We start from the raw sequence: 10,636 nt of genomic DNA on the forward strand, positions 1-10,636 counted from the left end.
CTCCCTTCTGTTGTCAGTAAAGAGAAATGGCTTCCATCAGGAGGAGGGAGAGCTCAGCTTGGACGCTGTGAATCACCTTGTGAAGTCTTCCTCCTCTTGTTGGCAATGAAGCAAGCTTAGGGAGAGCAGTCCATTAGGCAAAAGGTGGTTATTCTCCCTCACCCTGCTTCATGTACTGACCAGGGATATTAACACCATATGAATTTTTGCCATCTAACTTAGGTGCTCTGAGTCACTCCCTGGAAGCATCTATTTCTTGGCCTATAACAGAGAAATTGGGCTATGACTCACATCTAAAGTGGATACACCAAAGAGTCTATAATAGGTGGTGTGAATGGCTGCTATTGTCTGCAGTGTCTCAGTGGTGAGATCCCCACGCCAGGGACCATTGTTTCAGTGTTTGCACAGTGCTCAGCACAATGGAACATTTTAATTGCTTCCCCGCCACACCGGCTTGTCTCTAAGAGCACATTTTTCATAACATTAATGATCTATCATGATGCTTCCTTCTTATAAAAGAATGGGAGGGAAAGGACTGAAAGAAGAGTGAGCAGTGTGCTCTGGGCACGGAGCCAAACGGCTGCACTGTTTGGAGACCTCAGGTCTACCCTAACGGTAACCTGGAGCTGTGAATGACATGGCCAGGTCACTCCTGAAGAGTCGTCCTAGGGTCCTAAATTGTTTGGAGGTTGAGGATTTTTTTGTGTATTTGCCTTAGTGATTCGAGAAATGGGGCCATCTGATGAGCGCGGTTGTGCCGGGCAACCCTTTAGCCTAAGAAAGATGAAAGACCACCGACAGCGAGAGCAGAGATGGCACCATTGTCGCACATCTCATCAAAAACTAACTAGGCCTTGTGAGTGCTCTGCTTTGTACTTCAAATCCGCAAGGTGCAAACAGCCTTCAGATTAGGCCCAAGGAGGGCGCAGGAGGTGTGGGGAGGGAGTGGTGCACACTGCCATTCCTATTCCACAGTTTAGTGAGGGACCTCTTCACTCCACAGGGCTGTCTGTCGCTGGGCCTGTCATTATTTTGGATGAATAAATATACAGGAGACTAGCTGCACGCTGGAATGTCTGGAATGCCAATGCAGAACTCAGATAATAATGGTTCTATAGTGTAAATCAGCGGCATAGCAGGTCCCGGTTTCACTTGGCTGTGCTCCATGAATAGCAGAAGCGACACTGAGTAACAGTGAATTGAAAATCAGTTTAAAAAGAGGAAGAGGATAAACCCTGAAAATACTCTCTGTTACGGTGTGAACTATTTTTATAAGCTGAGAATTAAATCTTTAAATGATTAGCCTAGGGAAAATATCTTGTTCTGTGAAGCAGTCACATAATTCTGGCAAGGAATATCTCTGGAGTGAGTTGGTCCCAAGAAAATAAGTTAGTGAAAGCACTTTCTCTTCACTCTTATGTGACCTAGGATTGACCCAAAAGAATCATATTCATCAGGGAGAACACTGGGTGCTGTTAAAATTAATTTACATCATGACCTCTGATTGGAGTTCCTACTAGCACAAAGAGACAGCTGTTGACTCGCATTAAGTGGCTGGAAGATTGGTTCATTTATTTATTTTTAACTTTGCTACATATCTGCGGCCAGAAGAACTTAGCAGAGAAACAGGGAACATCTTTTTAATGACCATTCCGTGTGCCTCTGTGAGTGCATTTGTGTTGGGCTACTTGCCGTGAAGTCTACGCTATGAGATGTTGCTGGCATAGCTGCTTTAGCTAAGAACATGAAAAAAATCGGATGTACCCAGCCAATGTGTCTTTGCCAATAAAATCCTACTGTACACACAGCTATGCTGTTCAATGAGGTTTTCACAACTACGTTGGCAGGATACTGGCTTCTGAGCGCTTTCGCATTGTCTCTGCTAGGAGAGGGCCCTGTAGTATAGCAGCAGTGTAACAAAGCCACCTTAGTAGGATCCTCCCTAAGGTTGACATCATTCCACCCAAATTTAGCTACTAAACATAGCCCTCTGTGTCAGAAACATCAGTCTTGGTTTCCTTACTGTATAACGAGGGTGGGGATTACGGGTCCTCTGGAGTGTGGATGAGAGCTAAAATGGACTGAGTCACCGTTGAGAAGTATGCTTTTCTCTCCTGTGACTGTAGAGGGTACATCAGTGTCCAGAAGCAATAAACATGGGTCCTAGTGCACCCAGGTCATTGGATCAAGTCTGAGATTAAAGAAGATACATATGCTATCATAATTTGAGAGCATCCCAAAAATCTCATGAATATGTCAGGGATGTCTCTGTAAGGTGTTCGCCCCTTTTGCCTTGGGGCTAGTTATATAACACAGAGGTTTTGCCCAGACTGAGAAACTAGGATTTGTAAGAGATTTTTTTTTTTAGCTATGAGAGAGGAGAGAAATACACTGAGAGAAAATTGAAGGTTGGAGCAGGAAGGTTGTAACACAGTCCCGAGTAAAACTGGGTCCCAAATCTAATAAATATCTACCTATAGGCATGAAGGTTGTAAAATCTTACATGCATGTTGTTGAAATATACTGTCTTAATGGGCTGTGCACCTACTTTCAAGTCAGTGCTGTTGTGCATAGACATTCCTCCTGTGCCACTGGCAGTGAAATGCCCAGCACTAGATCTGTGAGGCTACCAGGTTTGCTGGCAGCTGCTTGGGATGGCACACATGAAGCAGAGACCCAGGCAGTGCACAGAAGCAGAAAAGCATACTACCTATTGAAAAAAATCAAGTACGAGCTGGATCAGTCATTTCCATCTCAAAGAGGATGGGAGGGAGAAGTCTGTCTCTTGAAGTAGCTGCAAGCAAGAGGGTGGAAAAAGAGTCTCAGAAGAGGGAATCTTCTGCAGAGATCACAGTAAACCCTACGGCTCTTGCACTGTTCTGTCCCTCGGAAATTCAGTCAGCCAGGAAAAATACCTCAAATGAGGAGTGACTGAAGAGATTCAGGTAACTCTAGGAAGCACCCTGGCAGGTCTTGTCTGCCCAGCAGGGATCCCCAAGTTAGGAGGTCTTCCTGTGACGCCAAGGAGCTGGGCTGTCTTAAATTCTGGACTTGCACTCCACGGTAGGCAGAGCAAGTAAAATTATGCTTATAGGGATGACCAGTGTAGGAAATCACATCAAATTTAGCTGCCTGAATAAAAGTAAGATTTTACTACTGTCTATAAAACTTCATGGGAGACACATCTCAAACTGGTGAAAGTGGATCACTACCTGGATATTCAACGTGGGCAAGGCCACAGACTCCCAGGCAGCTTTCACCAGCACTTAGCAGAGACTTTAGTCTCCCAGGGAAAGACTAAAGGGAGTGAAGTTGTGTGTGTCCTTGGCAGTGGCAGCTCCTGTCTTACAGACTTCCACCTATTTTCTTTCATTTATTGGTCAACACTGAACGTGAACTCTGAGATGCTGTGATAGCCCATGCAACACACAGGGCCAGAGTGCAAAAACACACTAAAACCTGATTCCAAATTTAAATGTTCCTAAGATTTTGGATCAAAGACCTCTTTTAATTTTGGTGCTAAATGAGTTAGTAGTGCTCATTTTCTAGGAAGTTTGTCAAAGCTTTCGTGTGACCTGAATTCTGAATGTTTAAATAAATCAATGACCTGCGACAGCAGGAGACATCACTTTTGTTTTCAGTGTGCCCTTTCCCACATCAGGTCTTCTCTCAAACGATTGTGTTGGCTCTATCCACAACAGCAGCAGACACAACACAAGGGTGTCAAGCTGCCAAGTAACTCTTTATATTTTAACTTCTCTGTCCCCTAGGCTCTCTCTGCCCAGGTGCTTTCAGGGTGTGGTGGATAAAATGTAATTTTCCACAAGAAAATGTGAACCAGGCCAGCCCAGTAGCTAACGCAGTGACCCAAGCCCCTCCAAACTGGGTACTGTTCTTGACTCCCCCCCGAGAGCAGCTGTCGCAGCAGCTGCGCAAGTCACTCCACATTTATTTTCTCTCCTACTCTTTACCCGTCTCTTCTATTTAGACTATAAGCCCTTCAGGGCAGAGACTGTCTGTAAGTACATGTTTATGCCATCACGAGCACAATGGAGCCTTGATCTCAGCTGGGGGCTCTAGACATTATTTGGACCTCAGTAATAACTGAAGTTTCCTCTATCTAGGACTGAATCAATGTGATGGGAAACACTGGCAGGGGTACAGGATAGTGTGGACATAGCCAAAGAGCCCCCTGTCTCTAGAGGTCAGGGAGTAAACCATATTCAACTATGTTGGAAGTTTCCATGGCTCGTAGCCCTCCGGAATGTGCCCGACCATCTTCAGCACATACAAATTGCCGTTACATCCTAGAACTCACTGCCCCTTCGTTAGTGGATGTGGAAACAAAATGCTGGAGTTGTGTTTAATGTGTTATGTATGTTTAATTAGCTGACAGTCACTGTGTCAGTAGAAATAGACATAGATACATGTTACAAATGGCCATGTTTTATATTAGCACCATATAATTTTCAATGGTTTAGAGGCATGATGGACTTTCCATATGAGAAGCTGCAAAGACTTGGATTATTTAACTTGGAAAGAAGGATAATTACCCGGGCTTAATTGGCCTATTTAAGATGATGAATGGTATAAGAAAAGCTGATCTTTCCTTCTCTTTACACTCCACAGTAATATGAGAACTGGGGCTCATATGTTAAAATAAATGGTAGGTAAATTTAAAACAAATAAAGGAAATACCCTACAGTGCAGTCTGCCTGTGGAATTCATTGCCATGGAGCATTAGACTTGAGGATAGATCTGACACCAGGTAAGAAAATTTAACTTTTTCAGGGCAAGACCAAAATCCTGTGCTTGTGACTGCAGACATGCTGTCTTTAGTAGCCCTGTCCAAGGCAAGGCTGATGGCTAGGTTCTCCTAGTACATAGGTGGTACAAACAGCCAGCGAACAACGCCTCACGTATTCCGTTTCCTCAGCCTAATAGGGCAGGTGGTTGTGCAGTGGTGATCCCTGCAGAGACCAGGAGCTCCCTTTCTTGAGTTAAGAAGGGGCATGCTCAAATAAATCTTCCTCCACAGTGCTCCTCCATGACTCGATGGATTTTCAAAAGATGCATGTGCTCATCATTGAGGCTGTGAGAATATGAGTATGTGAGGGAAAAGACCACTACAAAGTGGAAAAGACCACTACAAAGTCAACTTTTGTCTTACTATTGCAGTTCTCCAGTAGAGTGATATCTACCAAAACCAATGAAACACTCCCAAAGGTTAAGGAGCGAAGAGGATGGTCTAATTTCTTCTTCTCTAACAGAGATAGCCTCCAACACTAGCTGTGAGTCTTAATGAATTGGTGATTTCATAAGCTGTTTCACATTCTGCTTCCTTGTCGCCAGTGAGCCTCATGCTTAGGGTTTGGTTAGCTCTGTGTTAGTTCAGGAAAACGCTGGTCATTGCCACCAAAATCCTAAACGCCTGGTGAAAAATCAACTGCCCGTTTTTCGTCTAGATCTTCTGCAGCCCGTGTTGGAGACAAAGCAAAGCAGAAGTAATTGGATGGCAGGTACATGAGCATATTGTAATTGTTTCTCTTTGAGATGGGAAAAGAAGATGTAAAATCTCTTCAGACATGTTAAGCAGGCATGATAAACTTGCAGCATGTGGGAAAGCTTGGGATAATTTATACTTCTAATCATAAAGATCCATCCTGAAATGAGACATTACAGTATCTTTAAACTTCATTTGCGTTCAAATAGTTCACCATAAAAGCTTGATTAGTGACAGCAAGATTCAAGCCATGCAGAAAAAGAATTGCTGTGTCAGGCAAGAACAGATTTTCACAGGTGAATAGACAGAACTTTTCTAACTGACAGAAATTAAGTTATCTGTTTTGTTCTGTTAATTTTGTAGGCCAAACAGGATTATTTGTTCTCTCAGTCTTCCTTTCTATGTACCCCAAACCATTAATTTTTCCAAAGTATTTCTGAACTGACTCTATTAAGTTGGGCAAGACAAAACCTATTTCAGCCATCAAGACACAAAATTGCTGTGTGTGAGGAGTGGAGATCTCATGACTAAAGCCCCATTAACATCCACAACTGCAAAGGTGAATAATTCATTTGGTAGAACGTGTTTAAGTGACTCTTGAAGGTGATCCAGTAAAGGAAAGTGAGAAAATGCTATTTCTAGACATATAACCTTTAAAAACTCGAGGCAAGACAGAAGCAGATACCTCTGTGATGCTTATGACCTGGCTAGGAAATGCTGCAAAGTAATGCACAGCCACATCTGGCAATGTAGAAGTATCCACATCACGCAAGAGCGTGCAGGAAGAGGAAATTCAGACCTTTTGACCTGTCTCCTCTAAGGTCATACCCATAAAACCCCCGAAGGTTATACGATTTTTAGAAATAGAAAGAAGCATATCTGTCTCTCCATGCTGGTTGTTTGGAATTTCTTGTCACATGTTTCGATTCTGCAGGTTCAAAAGGCATCCTTGTCCCTGTGGGGAGGAGGACTAAAAAAGACAGGTGATCCATGCAGATATAAAAGCTCCGCCTGTCTCCTTTTCCTTTTGCTGCATATCTTGGTGAGATTTTTTTTTTTTTAACATGCATTTTTATGTGTTACAATTATTTTTATTTGAATTGCCTGTCTTTTGTCACAAACATTTAGTATTAGATTGTAGGAACGGCCAAATGTCTGATAGTGAGATTTTTGTGACCCTTTAAGGTTAGTTAAGCCACACATCTACATTGGTCAAGAAAGCAAAATCCATAAATAAAAGGTTTGCAAGCTTAGTGACAGAGTTATTAGACTGAGTAGAATTTACTACAGATATATTTTTACTATGATATAAGTTCATTGGATTTAGTGGGGTTATAAGAGACATAAAATTTGAGGAAGAGAGGGTCAGGAAAAGTTCTGTATGTTTAATAGCAGAAGATAGTGAACAAACTGCCCAGTATACCTTTCACTGACTGGACAACTGGGTTGTATTTAGAGACTATTACTTTGCTCCAAACATGCTCAAAGTCTCAAAGACTTTTTGTTTCTTAATGGCTTTCCGTTTTCTGATTCACCATGTTTGCGATCTCAGAAACAGAGTACCATTTCTAATTCCATTTCCTTCTGACCCAGACACCACTTTCCTTTCTCAGTGATGGAGTTTATTTGTAATCCTTTCTACTCAGGTGGTCATAGCTCACTACCTGAAACCAGCAAGCCACTTGTGAGAACATCACGAAACACTGCCTTTTGGAAAGCCACTATGTTGGTTTGCTTCTGTAGCACAGCTGGCCGATTACACTCCAGTCCAAAAAAAATATTGGCTGCACTATCACCTGGACATCCCCATCAAGGATGATTACAGGCTGTATTACATGCTGACGACGTACATGGTTAGATACTATCTGTCCTGAACAACACTCAGTCTGAACAGGGAACACGGAAGAAAAACGGTGGAAGTTACAAAATCAACTCACATAGTGGGCAAGCGTCAGGTGGGCAAATGCACTACTGTTCACTTAAATCTCATGACCAGTTCTCCAGCAACGGAGAAAAGGTTTACCTCTTTGCTCCCCTCCTTCCTCTACCACCCTTTTTCAGTGACACAAAACTGAAACTCTCTTCTCCTCTCAGGTCATGCTTTAGGATGACAGGAGAGGCAGATACTCCACATACCGTTTTGTGAGCAAGCTGATTGTCTATGGGAGGCAAACCACTGAGCTGGGCGGGGGTTGTCAGCATAACGAATGAGGAGCAGAAGTCTGCGGGATGGTGTGATTAAATGTACCTGGCTTTGCAATCACCCTCCACAACCAACACTGTAAATTATGTCTCCGTTTCATTCATTATTTATAAAGGATTTAAAGATAATTTTAAAAAATAAGTTTAATACGGGAAAAGATGTGAAAAATTTTCACAATTATCATCTCCATTTCACCAATAATTATGCAGACTTTACACAGGATTTTCTGTGTTGGGGTACCAAAACGACTGTAATATACATTTTAAAAATATTGGTTCACTTCCATCGCAATACTCTCTTTTAAACATCCTCACTTACAGTAAAAGTGTGACTTTTTCCTGTGTTTGAAAGTCTTGATTTCCTACTTGTCATTCATTAGACTTCTGAAAGATGGTGTCTTATTTGACCTTAAATCTTTGGAAAACTCCCTACACACTTCTTTCTTGGCTCATTTTGCTTCCCTCTGGAAGCAAATCCATTAGACTCAAAGAATTACTCATTTTGATCCCTTCCATAAAGTGAGTTTCTGGCAACAATTAGTTCTCGCACGCAGAGTTACTTTTTCACACTAAAAAAAAAAAAAAAAAAAAAAAAAAAAGCAGCAAAATTTGATGTATTTTACACACTGTGTTTCATGTCTCTTATATAGGTTGAACTTGAGAAACAAATGTTTGTAGTAGGGAATACAAGGTCTTCAAGTTAAGAGGGTAGCACTCTTTTTCTGGGGATAAAGACAGAATAATTAATTCACTATTTACTGTGAAGATTTGCTATCTTGAGTGTCAAATAGTAATCCCATAGCAGGGACTGATTGATCTGACACAGATACTCTGCCTTAAAGTTGGACTCTCATATTTTTTATTGAAAGGAAAGGTCAGCAAAGTACTTCGGGGTTGGTGTGTTGGTATATACATACATAACACAAATATAGTGGTTTCACAGAACCTAGTCTCACTTTAGACTGAGACACCTGATAAATTAGGTACTGTACTTAAAACCAGGCAGGAAAACCCAGAAAGACCAAAGATTGGATCAAACTTAACAACCAGACAAGTCTTATGGTCCAGGATCAAGCTAAAGTCCAGGAAACCAAGAAGTCAAAGGGATCCAAACCTATATAGTATAGCCAGTCAGGCATCAGAGATAGAAAAAATCCATCCTACAGGGGAATGGTAACATGTTCGAAGCGTAACATGGTCTATTTGCAGAAGGCAGAGCTCCAGGTTTGCTTACCAAGATGGACACCAAAGCCAGTTAGCTATTGCTCCCATGGAAAATGTTAGAGCAACAGAGTCCACTCAACACCAGCATACCCAGCATGGAAAAAAAAAAAAAAAATATGGAGAAGCATGAAATATGGACAAAATAAGTAAGATTGCCTTTGGAAACAGGCAATTTAAGAAATGGTGCTACCACCGATATTGTTGGTTGAATGAATTGCACAGTCAAATCTCTATCAGTGGACAAACATCCAGTCTCAGGAGGGAACTGAGAGCCCTACCTGCTTATGGCCTGGACGTTCAGGCTTTGTGTGGGATAAATATCTAAATATAGTGATATTTTCCTCAAGCAATATTTTTTTTTTATTTGAAAATTTAGTCAAGACATATGGGCTCATATTTTTGACTTCTGATAAGGTCCCAAATCCCACACAATCTGCTATCCTAGAGGTATCACAGACCTTTTGTTTGCTGTTGCACCTGAGAAGAAAAAAGGTACAAAAGTAAAATTATAGTATGCTGGAGGAGGGAAACAAAGCAAAATATTTTACTATTCCAGAAGCCAGCATTTAATTTGCATTTTACTAACAGTCTCTGGCAAAGACTGCAAGAAGGGTATTTTGCCCGTAAAGATATACACCTCTTTAATTACAATAATGCATACTATAAAAATACTAAACTGTTATGGCGCCCAATAAGAAAAAAATGAGGCATGCAGGAAGGTAGCCAATAGCCAATAATATAAATTCAAGATAAAAATAATTTTATATCTTCCCTCATCTGATCTACATATCTAATCTGTTTGGGGATTTTCTTATGAATTAAAACTATGTTAAGAAACTGTGGGCTACTTTAAGATATGAAACAAACATGATCTGAAAACCATGTCTTTTCTAGCAATTGGTATTCATTAATTGTTCCCTTCTTTAAGTTTCCAAGCAAAGAGTGAAAAAATATATATCTAGGCAGAAAGTCAAAATTCCTTTGAAATGTGGGGTGGATTATTTTATTTTATTTTATTTTGTTTTAATTTATTGCAGGCTAACTCCAGGAGGTAATTACAGCCAATTTTTTGTATTTTTTTTGACACTGAGCCTAAAGTTTAAACTGAGTCCCATGAAGGATTTGACATCTGTAAAGCACAGTCAAAATGATGGTCTTTTCCTGCAGTAGGTTATGATGCTGGAAGCCCTGTGAGAACCAAATTTTCTAAGAGAGTTTGCTGTTCAGCTGGACTGAGAATGAGCCAGGGCTCAGACCACAGGGCAACAGTGTTGTCCTGAAATTAATGTAGGTGGCTAGAGGGAAACATTGGTTGCTTAAATGTTTCCGTGTGGCTGTGAACTAATTTAAGAAACAACAACAACATTGAGTCTGATCTTGAGTGTCTTTGTGTTCAGATGTGCAGGTTGACACATTCAATAGCACGCCCCCCCCCCCCCGGAAAAAAAAAAAAAAAAAAAAAAAAAGTTATTTAGAAGCATTGAAAACTTGCATCGAATTCATTCTGGCTCGTATTTGTGGTGCTCTCAATACATGCACCTCTCTCTGAGGATGCAGAGATGCCCAAGTGGTGTTCATTTAGGATAGTGTAGTTATTTGTTACCTTTAGAGTGCTTGAAAAACTTGTCACATCGTATTTGGCGTTTAGTGCCCAGTTGTAGTGAAGATGAAAGTGTCTGGAAAAAGAGAATCACTTCAATTTTGTGT

This window comes from Athene cunicularia, assembly GCF_003259725.1.
Source record: "Athene cunicularia isolate RWA chromosome Z unlocalized genomic scaffold, athCun1 chrZ_part1, whole genome shotgun sequence".
Lineage (NCBI taxonomy): Eukaryota > Metazoa > Chordata > Aves > Strigiformes > Strigidae > Athene > Athene cunicularia.